Below are 12,866 nucleotides of genomic sequence, written 5' to 3' on the forward strand. Positions count from 1 at the left end.
AAATGTCCTCATAAACCACCTCCTCATTGTAATACCTATGTCATACCTATGTCATTATACAAATTTGTGTCCTCGTTAACCACATAAACAAGCTCACACACACACACACACACACACATACGCGCACTCACATTTCATTCTTCTCTAACTTGTTTCCTAATCTATCTTTCTAATAAACCTGGCAAAGTATGAACATTGTTGGCTTAGTGACAAATTGCTTGTTATTGTGTAAATCTCTTGTGGATGAGTGTCTACAAAATGAACAAATTTAAATGATTTTCTTGGTTTTAATAGTGCAAGTCTGAATCTGGCTCAAAACCAACCAGCATCAAGTATTCCAGAGAGCCATAATAAATAACTTGATAGGTGACAAAAAATGTAATGCATTATGTACAGTAAGTTGAATACAGAGGACATCTGTATATTAAACACACACACACAAAAAATGTGTTCAAATGGTAGTTTACGAACAGTAGAAGTAATGTCTTCTGCTGGCACCTTCAGCTTACAATAACACAATAAAAGCAGCTGATCCCACATGCCTCTCTTTTAATTATTCTTTGTCTTGTTTGTCTTTACCACTGTTTCTCAGTGTTTTCTGGAGGAGCCTCGGGCTGAGCTGAATGATGAGATAAATGTGCTTGTAATAGTCAGGCAGCGTGAGTAAAACTAATTATTATGATTATGATGATGAATGGGTAATGTAGGGAGTAAAAACTGAGTTAGAGATGATTGTCCCATTCTGTTGTTAAACACTGGGACTGTATCTGCACTGATTTACACTGAATGCATTATGTTCAGTGCGTTTTGGGACCTTGTTGTACTAACCCTTTGATTGCCATGTTACAAGAAATGTTTATCTTATCAAAGCCATCAGAAACAGCTTATTGCTAGGGATGGTATGTATCCCCTTGAAATAGTAAAAAAGCATATGCATTTCATATTAAAGATGTGTATCAAAGCTTTTTTTTTTTTTTTCAAAACCTTCAGACATCCAAAAAAATTCTAAAGCTTCGTTAACTGGAGAACTGCATGCCATTTAGTTTAAAAGATACATTGTTTTCCCCCAATTTTGTAATTTATATATAAAGCACAAATCAGCTTAGCCTATAAAATAACAGTAGAAAGACTAAGACAGTCAAAATTAACATTTTATTTTATTTTTTATTTAGAAATTCTGATCAAATATCAATAAGTCCATATTTAAAAGATTAGAAATACTATTCACACAAATACGCTGTTGGTCATCTCTGTATTTCAATGCATGCAGACATACTGCTTACTCTGCAGAGTACTACGTGTACTTCTGAGAGAACTCATTTGGGCTAAATTTCTAAAGCAGCATTGCTCGTATCAGCTGAACAGAAGGCAATCCCACAACTCATTGCTTCAAACTCAGTAAAAAGATCTGTCCAAGATGGCAAATAAAGCAAGAGAAGTGTGGAATACTTATTCTAAAATGTGTACTAATAAATAAATAAAATCTATATAATTCAAATGTTATCATTTCTTTCTTTGCATTACAACATAATGATGAAAACGGCTCGGTAACGTATGTAATCCTCGTTCCCTGAAGGATGGAAAGGAGATGTCACGTTGGTGATGACCGACGAATGAGAGAGACCAATCAACTTTGAGTGTAACTAAACGAGCCAATGCACATTGGCATGTGATTATTGCATCCTGCTGCCGGTGACCACACCATGAGTATAAGAGGCAGCAGGTGCACCGCATTTCATGCTTCTGCTGAGGAGCCAAAGCAGTGATCAGGCATCTCAGAGGTGGTACAGCAACTGTGGCGACGGGACGTGACATCTCAGTTACCTCCTTCAGGGAATGAGGGTTACATGACGTCATGTCAGTGATGACTGACAAATTTAGATCCCTATCAATACGCCAAAGGTGCTGCCCCTTATAGTGCCCTGTGTAGGCCTCCTGAACCTTCCTATAAGGCAGATGATATGACCGTTCCTCGAAACCCAATGATAGGACTTGGATAACACAGGGAAAGCATGCCCTTCCATTTGGAAGAAGACACACTGCAGAGTCACCTCCACCAAGAGGGGGTTAAGTGACATTTACTGACGTGGAAGTCTCTGAGATGGCTCATGACTGCATCATATAGAGACAGCAGAATGTGGCCGGCCAGGGGAAACATGGCCCTGTAACTGTACCATGGAAATACACATATGAGATCCCAACTGGGTCACGCATGTGGGCACTAGCCTCACACTGGATTTCAGGAATTCATTGGCTGAAAGTCCTGACACTAGACGCTCCACCACGTCTGTATGTAATGTAACACCCCATAATGGATTATGCAGCGAAAATCAAGGATGCGAGGCGTCTGGTCCAGTGTTCCACATCATGCTTCATCGCGTCTATTTCCAGCCTCTCGTATATGCGCTCTCACGACACACATTCATTTTCTTACGGAGTGGAAAACATCGCAGAGCAGCGAGGACACAGACAACGAGCTGACGGACACGACACAGCAGGAAACTAAGTCTCAGCATTCAAAATCTTAATTCAAATTTTATTAGGAATTTCAAATGATAAATATAGTTTTGGAGCATTTTAGTAGCGTGACCAGGATCAAGCAAAGCAGGAGTGCATTCTTATTAGCATGAATTAAACACTGAAGGAACATCTGATCCATGCTGAAATATACACTACAACTTACTGAATGTATAGTGTATCATGTCATCACTCAACGAGTGTTTCAACAGCAGAAAGACAGCAGCTAGAAGATATTAACAGCAGAAAATCCATTCACTAGTGGTGTCCATAAACTACTGAGAAAAATGTAATGCAAAAATTACATTTATATATTTTCTAATAATTGCTTTTTATTATCATTAATAAAAATGTATAGATATAACATTATTATAAAAATGGTCTACTATAAACTTGTATACAAAACAATTGTTAGGGTTCCCTGTATAGTTTAGTTTAGAAAAATATTGAAAAATAAAGTGTACGTTACCAGTCAAAAATATTATTATTATTATTATTTTTTAATTCTCTTCTGCTCACCAAGCCTGCATTTATTTGATACAAAATACAGCAAAAGCATTCATATTGTGACCTATTTTTACTATTTAAAATAACTGATTTCTATTTGAATATATTTTAAAATGTAATTTATTCCTGCGATTTATTACTCTAATCAGATGATCCTTCAGAAATCATGCTAATATTCAGATTTGCTGCTCCAAAAAAGTAATTATTATCATCATGTTGAAAACAGCTGAGTAGAATTGTTTCAGGTTTCTTTGATGAATAGAAGGTTCAGAAGAGCAGCATTAATCTGAAATAGAAATGTTTTGTAACATTATAAGTGTCTTTATCATCCTTTTGATCAATTTAAAACAACTTTATTAAATAAAATTATTAATTTATTTAATTCCCATTTTTTCATCAGAATATCTTGAGTTTGACTGATAATGTGTCACTATTTTCTTTTGATTAACTGCTGGAGTTTCCTGAAGAGAAGAAAGACAAAATATGATTTGTTTTGTTTTTTTCGTGATTTTATGGTAAAATAATGTTAAAATCATTACTTTATAAATAAACAGCATTAAACTTTTTGTTTAAAAAAAGCATTATTGAAAATATAATATATTATAAATAACATGAATCAGTTTATAAATAAATACAATTTAATAAATAATTTTATAAATAAATAGTATGAATCACCTTCATTGCCAGATGCAAGTCCATGTATAAGTTTTGTTGCAATTTTTATACATTATTATTATTACTATTATATTATTATTAGTCATGCTATAATTATTGCATTGCTTTTAATTGTTTTTTTCATGCAACATGCATGCATGAGTTGTTCCCATGATGGCTAAAATGTCACCATATTTTTACGTTTAACAAGATTTTTCTATAGAATCAACCACCTTCTTGTGGAGGTTATATATAACCAAGTGACAGAAAACAGAAAATGAACAAGAATTGATAACATTTGAATATTTGCATGCATTGTCTGCAAGCATGCTACACACACACACACACACATTAAATCTCTTTAATTAAGACGCTGAACGGTGGCTCCCAAAGACAGAGTATTTAAGCCAATTGCAGTATTAATAACCACATTAATTGAAGAACATAATTGCCTATCAAAAGACTGGCTTCTGTGCAGGTTCAGAGGGGAAGGGTTAATTTTCTCAGGGAACCAGTCATGCATTATTTACATACGCCGATGAATAATACATTGTATTGGAGTAAAAAATAAATTTCCCCCCACTCAGCAAACCTACAGAAAGCGAATAATTTTAATATTCATGGCTCGGGTGAAAAACATCGGGCTGCGGTTGTGGGAAACAAGAAAGACTGCGTTTCATCTCCTCCAGCTATAAATAAAAGGTGCAGAGGAACAAACTTCATTTATTTTGCTAAACAAATGACTGACCTGGCAACACTTGTGGTAGAAACAAAAGAAACATTAGAGAGATAAATGGCGCCCGTGATAATGGGCTGTAGAGAAGGGTGAGCGCGCCTATTAGACATGTATATTATAATGGCAAAAATTCTCAGGAAAACAGTGTTATGAGGAATAAAATGAGCAGAGGGATTTATCATGTGCCCAGAAGAGGAAATTATCATGTAAAAGCACAGTAACACAATCGTTATTATACAGCAGTACAGGGTACATGTTAAAACAAATGCAATGTTTCTGAAATAAAAGAGTCTGCAGAACAGCAGTTAAGGGAATAGTGCAGACAAAAATGAGAATTCTGTCAACATTTACTCACTTTCATGTCAGTCTTAAACACAGAAAGACACATTTTCATTAATGCTCCTGTTGTTTCTTTTGTCTATACAGTAAAACCATTTGTTGTGAAGCTCCAAAGGGAACAAATTATATCATAAAAGAATGCATTTTTAGTCATAATACTTTTGAAAAATGTGAAGACAGAAAGAACGCCACATGAGCTTTGGAACAACAAGAGTGAGAGAACATATTTGTTTTACATTTTTGCATCACATTCATTATAATTCAACCAAAAATATACATGTTTTGAAAATGTACTCCCGCTCAGGTCATGCAAGGGGTAGATGAGTTTGTTTCTTCATCACAGATTTGTAGAAATGTACCAATTTGTAGTGAATGGGTGCCGTCAGAATGAGAGTCCAAACAACTGATAAAAACATCACAATAATGTTCAAGTAAATCAACTACTTTTTAGATATGGATAGAGGACATGCAGATTTCACTTCACAAGATGTTAACTGATGGACTGGAGTTGTGTGGATTATTATGATGTTTTTATTATCAGCTGTTTGGACTCTTTTTCTGACGGCACCCATTCACTGCAGAGGATGAGCGAGTGATGGGAAACAAAATTTCTCAAAATCTGTTCTGATGAAGAAGTAAGCTCATCTAAATCTTAAATGGCCTGAGAGATGGTAAACTGTCACCAAATTTAAATTTTTGGGTCAACTATTTCTTTAAATCTCTGTTTTTAGAGACCTCAAATTTCATGAAGGTTCTAAAGGCACTAAAAGCATAAAATGCTGAATCTTTAATGAGTTTGTTTTGTGTATATGTGGTGGAGAGTCCTCCTCAGCATTAATTACTGCATATGACAAGCAACTTGACAGGCGTGTAGAGCTCATTATCCGAGCTCACTGGAAACTTCGCAATTTACGAGTGAGACAGACCATCCATAGACCAAATTAATCTTTGCTCTCGCTCTCCTTCCAGGAAATCTTTCTAATATTCTCATTAATAGGCTTGCGTTCTGCACCTCATTATGTGTCAAACATTAACCAAGGATCCAAACGTTAACAAAGAGTGGAGGAGTTCACATAAGCCTCTCATTCTGTTTTATGAGGATGTTCTCAACAAGGTCCTTTAATCATTACCAATGTTTCCTCTGAAGGAGGATCATTATGAGCTGCTGTGTTTGATCTTGAAAAGGGAAGTAAGAAAATGAGTTGTGAAAACATTTGGTCAGTGAGCCTCAAGATAAAAAAGCTAAACGTTTGTTTTGTTTTATATTCCTACATTTCACTTACATATTCCTAGCGTATGTGTGAATTACAACTGTGAACTTGAATATGCAGTGTTAAAATCTCAAGAAAAATAAAAGAGAAATGTCATAATACAGAAAAATATTTGTATAACCTCCCACAATGAAAACTCATTCATAGTTCTGATAGAAGTGTAACTGTAAATTAATAAATCAATCATTTATTTTTTAAAGCATATTAAAAACAAACCATGTAGCAAGCCACATAGTAACCCTCTGAAACATTCAAAAATGAAATACAAATAATATCCAATCACTAAATAACAGCACATTTCCTTTTTAGTGATTAATCTATAGATGCACCAAAAGACTGATTAATCCATATTCAGTCATATGCATAATTATGGTTGGAATTTTATTGCATAGCTCGATACATCCACATGCATGTCTAGTAACTAAATCAGCTGATGGATTTAAATAGCATTAGAATTCTCACATTTATATACAGATCAGAGTATTACTTGTGCTTATGGCATGAAGGAGAAAGGGCAGCTAAATTCTCAATTTCAGGGAAGTTTCCACATAAAACATTTGCAAACGAATGAAAATTAAGATGTGGTAATCGTCATAACGATAGGACCTTTGTGAAGCGTAATCCTCTGGTTTTAGAGAGCGCATGTCCTCCACACTACATTAGCACGCTGTCAGAAAGCAAGAGACAGCAGCTAATGTAGGTCAGATGGTTTACAGTGGAAAAACTTATATATATTTGATACCAAGTCAGGATATTGCCCTAATGTTCTATGCGATGCACATGCATTATTCAATAGTAACTAAAACTAACACATTTTGAAGAAATTAGGGAGAAAAATATGCAAAAATTTTGAAATTGAAATTTTTCACTTCAAAGTTTAATGCATTAGGAAAAACCCACATCGAGACGCATGCTTATCATTTACAATCAATAACCTCTCTATCACAAAGGCTCCTTGAACATGTGAACATGTGTCCTCCACCTGTAGGCTTGGAAATTGCTTCCATATAGAGTTATTGAGGTTCATTTGCACGGAAATGGTGCACATCATACAGTCTGTAACCTGACAGGCCATGGACATTTTGAAATGCACTGGCCCACACAGTGTCTAATGCATATGAATTTGCGCTCGGGGGGTGAGCGGGGCTGAACAGACAGAGAATGGTCATGATGAAAGGTCAAGCACCTCCAAGCATTTATATGCATGCTGACAGATAGACAGACCACCCAAACTCACACACCAGATCATCTGGAGAAAATTACTTTAGTTTCTTAAAAAAAAAAAAAAAAAAAAAAAAAAAACAGTCTGCATCCTGGAGATCATATGTATTTTTTTTATATATGTATATGTTTATACAGTTGTATTTATTTATTTATGTCTTGTTTTTTTATTATTTATGTTTGAGTTATTTAGATAAAGTCAAGCTAAATTAAAGGTGCAGTAGGGAACTTTTGTAAAAAAAAAATATATTTTTTACATATTTATTAAACCTGTCATTATGTCCTGACAGTAGAATATGAGACAGATAATCTGTGAAAAAATCAAGCTCCTCTGGCTCCTCCCAGTGGTCCTATTGCCATTTGCAGAAACTCCATCGCTCCCGGTAAAAAATAACCAATCAGAGCTGCGGTCCGTAACTTTGTTTGTGTTCAAAATGTAGAAAAATCTATATAATAAGCGAGTACACCATGAATCCATTTTCCAAACCGTGTTTTTAGCTTGTCCTGAATCGCTAGGGTGCATCTATAATAAGTGTTTATATTCGGACTATTTTAGATTGCTTCGGGGGTACCGCGGCGGAGTAGCCCAGTACCTTTGTGATTCTTCATAGACATAAACAGAGAGAAGTCTAGAGCGTCAAAGGTTACCTACCGCAGCTTTAAATATGAGAAATGTTGCCTTGGCAAATAGCTGATACTTTATGTCACGTTAACATTTATTTTATTTCAAATAATAAAAATGTTTTAATGAATTTAATTTTAGTTTCAGATGACTATAATAACCCTGGAATGTATGTGGGTCAAAGATGAGAAAAGGGGTTTAAGCATAAAAACAATACTGCTTTAAATTGTTGTTTTTCAAAATAAATAAATTAATTAAAAAGTTTTCTGTTTAATGTCATTGTATTTTTGCCTTTGTTTATCTGAGCAAAAAATAAGTATCATACATTTTCCCCTGATTTGCAGAAGACACCCACTAAAATGTCTTTCAGTGCATCACAATCAGACATATTTACAACAAAAATTAATTCATGGCATAATAAAAAACTAATTACTTTCACCCGAAATGTTTTCAATTTGCCACCATCCCAGGTTTTGCACATTTGTCAGTAAAAATTTTTACTATTTTAAAACCCAATAAAATTTAATCTGTGCACTTATTCTTTTATAAATTTTAATATGTACAGGTTAGAATTAGAATTTTTACATAACTATATGTGTTACACTGAATGACATTGGAACATTATTTCAGATAGACATTTTATTCTTCAAAAACTCATTTGAAACGTTAAATATAGACACTTTACTTTACATGCATTTGATGTGCTTTCTATGAACATAAAATCGCTTTTGTAAATTTCTTTTGATGTGGACATCTTAACATCTTAGACCCATGTATGTATGTATGTAAAGATGAATATCTTTATCAATATTTTTATGGAAGAATGAAAATGTACCTGCTGCGCTCTAGTGCCAGTGAAGTCTGAGGCAGTATTTGGTTTGACAGCCATAACCCAACCCTGCCGTTCCTCACAGATCATCATTTATTTTCAGTTTGGACTGTCATTTTGTCTGGTTGATGGCTCCTCGTGCTCAGTCTCAGGTGCAGGTTGTTGAAATAGCACTCACAATTGAAAGTGTGATGTCAGATTTTATCACTCCGTGACTAATAGTCACATTTAAATGGTGGTGGGACATGCAGAGCTGGTGCATAATGCAATGACAAATCCTAATATTTGTGTATAAAACATCCGTTCCATGCAAATACTGTTTACATATCAATATATACACATTAAACAACATAAAAGTGTATATTTGTGCATGCTGAATATTGAGCGATGAGCTCAATGGATCCTTTCTTCACAACCGGCTAGACTTCTCTCCCTGTCTGTCTCTCTTTCTGTGTAAAGACCTTATAAAGAAAGAGAGAACTGTATGTATAGTGCTTCAGATAGAGCACTAGCATTACTTGTCATAAGTAATTTGCTGACCTTTTCAATAATGCTTGCATGAAAAAGTCAAATGTGGGTGAATGAAGCTGTACAATACTCTCTCAGCCCACAGCAAAAAAACAGATCAGCCTCGGAGACAGAGCACTGCTTAATTGTTGCATACGGTAAGAGTGTATCTACCATTAATATGTATATTATACTGGGATGGTTTGCAGGTTTAACAAATACAACATAATATCGTTGATAATACATTACAGTAAAGCCATATGTTGTCATGTTTGTGTGTGTTATATGTGTTTTAATATATTTCAGTATAATTCTGCTGGAAAATACATTCTTATAAACTAAAATATATTCAAACACAAATATTACCAATTATTTTCTTCTAATTTTCTCTTTATGTATCTTAACAATATGCCATAAGTGGAAGAATGTGCCAGTTTGGCCAGCTGAGGGAGAATATTGCTTCTGTAGAGAGTGGACAGTAAGACAAAGCTTTACTGTCATTCACAACAAAAAAAAAGAAGCCAAATCAGAGTTCAGCCGACATTGGCAATGTGCTGAAATGACCTCTGACCTCTCCGAGCCAGACACTGGAAGTTTGATTGATAACCCCATAACAGAGTGAGAGAAACCACGATACATGCAAGATACAGACACAGCAGCGTCAAACTAACTGGCATTTAGTTAAAGGACAAAACCTTGTTTATGATCACATGGTCACTGCACGTGACTTATTTAGCCTTGCTATATCACTAGTTCATTCTAGTTCATCATTTACTCACCCATCGCATTGCTCCAGACTTGTTTGTTGTCATTTGTTCGGAGGAACCTTCACATAGTTCTTTCCCACATCTGTCAAAAAGCAACATTAAAGTAGTCCATATGACTCGAATGCTTTATTCTACATGGAAGTATATAAATAAAATGTACAAATTATTACTTTTAAAACAAGCATAAATAAAAAAAAAATAGGCTGCTGGAAACCCTATCAGTCCTGTATGTGTCAGATAAACAAATAAGAAAACAACAAGTGCACCTACACAACCTACACACCAACTGGACAGAGAAAACACTATATACACACACACACACACACACCACACACTCTCTGCCAATCTCACAGAAGAAACCCAGTGTACAGCGGGAGAGGAACACTGCTGCTCAAAGTTTGGAGTCTGAGTGATATTTTATGAGGAATCCAATACTTTTAGCAAAGATGCATTAAATAGGACAAAAGTGAGAGTAAAGATTTTTAAATTGCACAGAAGATTTCAATTTCAAATCAAAACAAAGAATCCTGAAAATTCAAATGTATCACAGATTCCAGAATATGAAGCAGCACAACTGTTTTCAACATTGATAATAATCAGAAATGTATCTTGAACATCAAATCAGCACATTAGAATGATTTCTGAAGATCATGTGACACTGAAGACTGGAGGAATGATGCTGAATGATTCAGTAGATAAGTTATGGATAGCATACAGGCTGTCATTATTTTGGTTTTAGTTTCTCTTGTCTGACACACTCAGCTCTGTTCACAGACACATGAGAAGTTGATTCAGCTGTTTAATAAGAGAGTAGCTGTGCCAATGCCTCCCTCCTGTGGTCAAACTGCACAATAACAAGAGCCAAAGACGGATGAGATCAGGATCTGAGCACACTTTCACCAAAGGATGAGATCTAAGGTCAATCTAAGTTTAAACCGTCTTTATTTCAATCCTTTCATATCTATATGAGTAGCAAAAAAAATCTGAAAACTAGAAATGATGTAAAATCTCTGAGGTTAAAAGTTGTGTTCTTTAAAACTCATATGCAATTTTATTTGTTTCTGTTCAACTAGCATCTCTTTTTTATATATATGTACACTGAGAGTTCTACAGTATTCATTATATATATATATATATATATATATATATATATATATATATATATATATATATATATATATATATATAGGAAACTGAAATAAAATCATGCTAAATAGAATAATAAAAACAAAAATTAAACTAAGAAAATGAACTAAAATAAAAATGTAGAAATAATTTACATTTAAATTATACCATAAATCTCATAAAAAAATGAAAGCTAAACTAAAATGACACGTGTAACAAAATAAATTAATTTTAAACTAAAATAAAATGAAAATATAGAGTAACATTTAAATTAAAATGTTATAAAAGAAAACAACAAGAGTATCAAAAAAATAATTAACTCAAATTTAAATTAAAATGGAAAAATACAAAAATAAATATAACATTTCTAAATATTCAATAAAACTATTATATAATACTGTAATACCACTGGACATTTACATAAATCTTTACTCGCCTCCAAAGCTCTGAAATCTCATTTGCAATTTAATTTGCAATAAAATTTTAATAAAAAATAATAAATAAAATAAAAATACATACATACATACATACAAGTTTAATACCATAGATGTCCAGCCTAACGAATGCCTAATTTACAGAAACTCTGCTGATCATCTGAATGTAGAACTTTGATTTCTTGATTTATCTAACATCATGCATCAGCACACACACTCACTACACATCTGCTTCATAATTTGGGGGAGCCCTCCACTCTCACTCTCTGATGGCACTGCTAATGTAATTAAAGTGAGATTATCATGTCTGCAAGGCACTCCAGATGGCACTGGTTCACAAGGCTTGTAGATCAGTGGTCAGTGCTGACAAGGCATTCATGTATTCAGCTAACAAATATCCAACAGGGGCTGATGTGTTCTAAGCTTTCACAGCAAATTTAAGATGACGAATTAGGCCGTGCATGCATGCAAATTACACAACTCCTCAAATATTAATATTGATAAAACTCCAGTATGCAATGAAAAAAATTAAATGGTGCAGAGATTCACAATCACAGATACTGCTAGTAAAGCTTCGGGCTCTGTTTACCTGGTAATCCTTCTCAAGAATGAACTGTGGGCTTCACTACACAAATCTCATTAGGTCAATGAGATCTGGGGCATCAAGAGCTTTCACTGTTTGTCCTCTGTGGGAAAAACACTCTCTGTCAATGAGATTGTATCTGAGACACACAATCACAATCCCTCACTTTCACACTCAAATGCATCAGGGTTTTACACTGTGTAATCAGGGGGTGCTTGTATCATTATCTGAAAGCTTTAATACTCAAGATCTGAGATTTATGATGTTATTATTCAGAGTGAGAATATGGGCCTTTGCTCATATTAAAATAACATATTCAGTGGCACAAGAGACTGATACACATTTGTATGTATATAAAATATAAAAATATTTATCAAAATGTCATGCATCAATTGATATTGTATGAAAATAATGTAAAATCTTGCTATGAAACTGTTAGAAGTATTATTTATTTATGCATGTTTATTTGTTTGTTTACATGTATTATTTATGTATTTTAGTCACTTCAGTTTTCTTTATTTGTTCATTTTAATTTTATTATGTATTAATTTGTATATTTTACACTGCTTTTCTCAACAACAACAACAAAAAAAAAAGAGAATTTTTTTTTTTTTTTTTTTTTACACACCATGCCAAATTTATAAATTATTTTTTTAATTAATAATTTTTTTAAATAAATTACTTATATCTTACCTTATAAGTCTCGAACAGGCCTACTGCAGATTTAATCTAATCTGGGCAGTTTTGCAATAGT

Source organism: Carassius gibelio, chromosome B5 (genome assembly GCF_023724105.1).
Source record: "Carassius gibelio isolate Cgi1373 ecotype wild population from Czech Republic chromosome B5, carGib1.2-hapl.c, whole genome shotgun sequence".
In the NCBI taxonomy this organism is placed as follows: Eukaryota; Metazoa; Chordata; class Actinopteri; order Cypriniformes; family Cyprinidae; genus Carassius; species Carassius gibelio.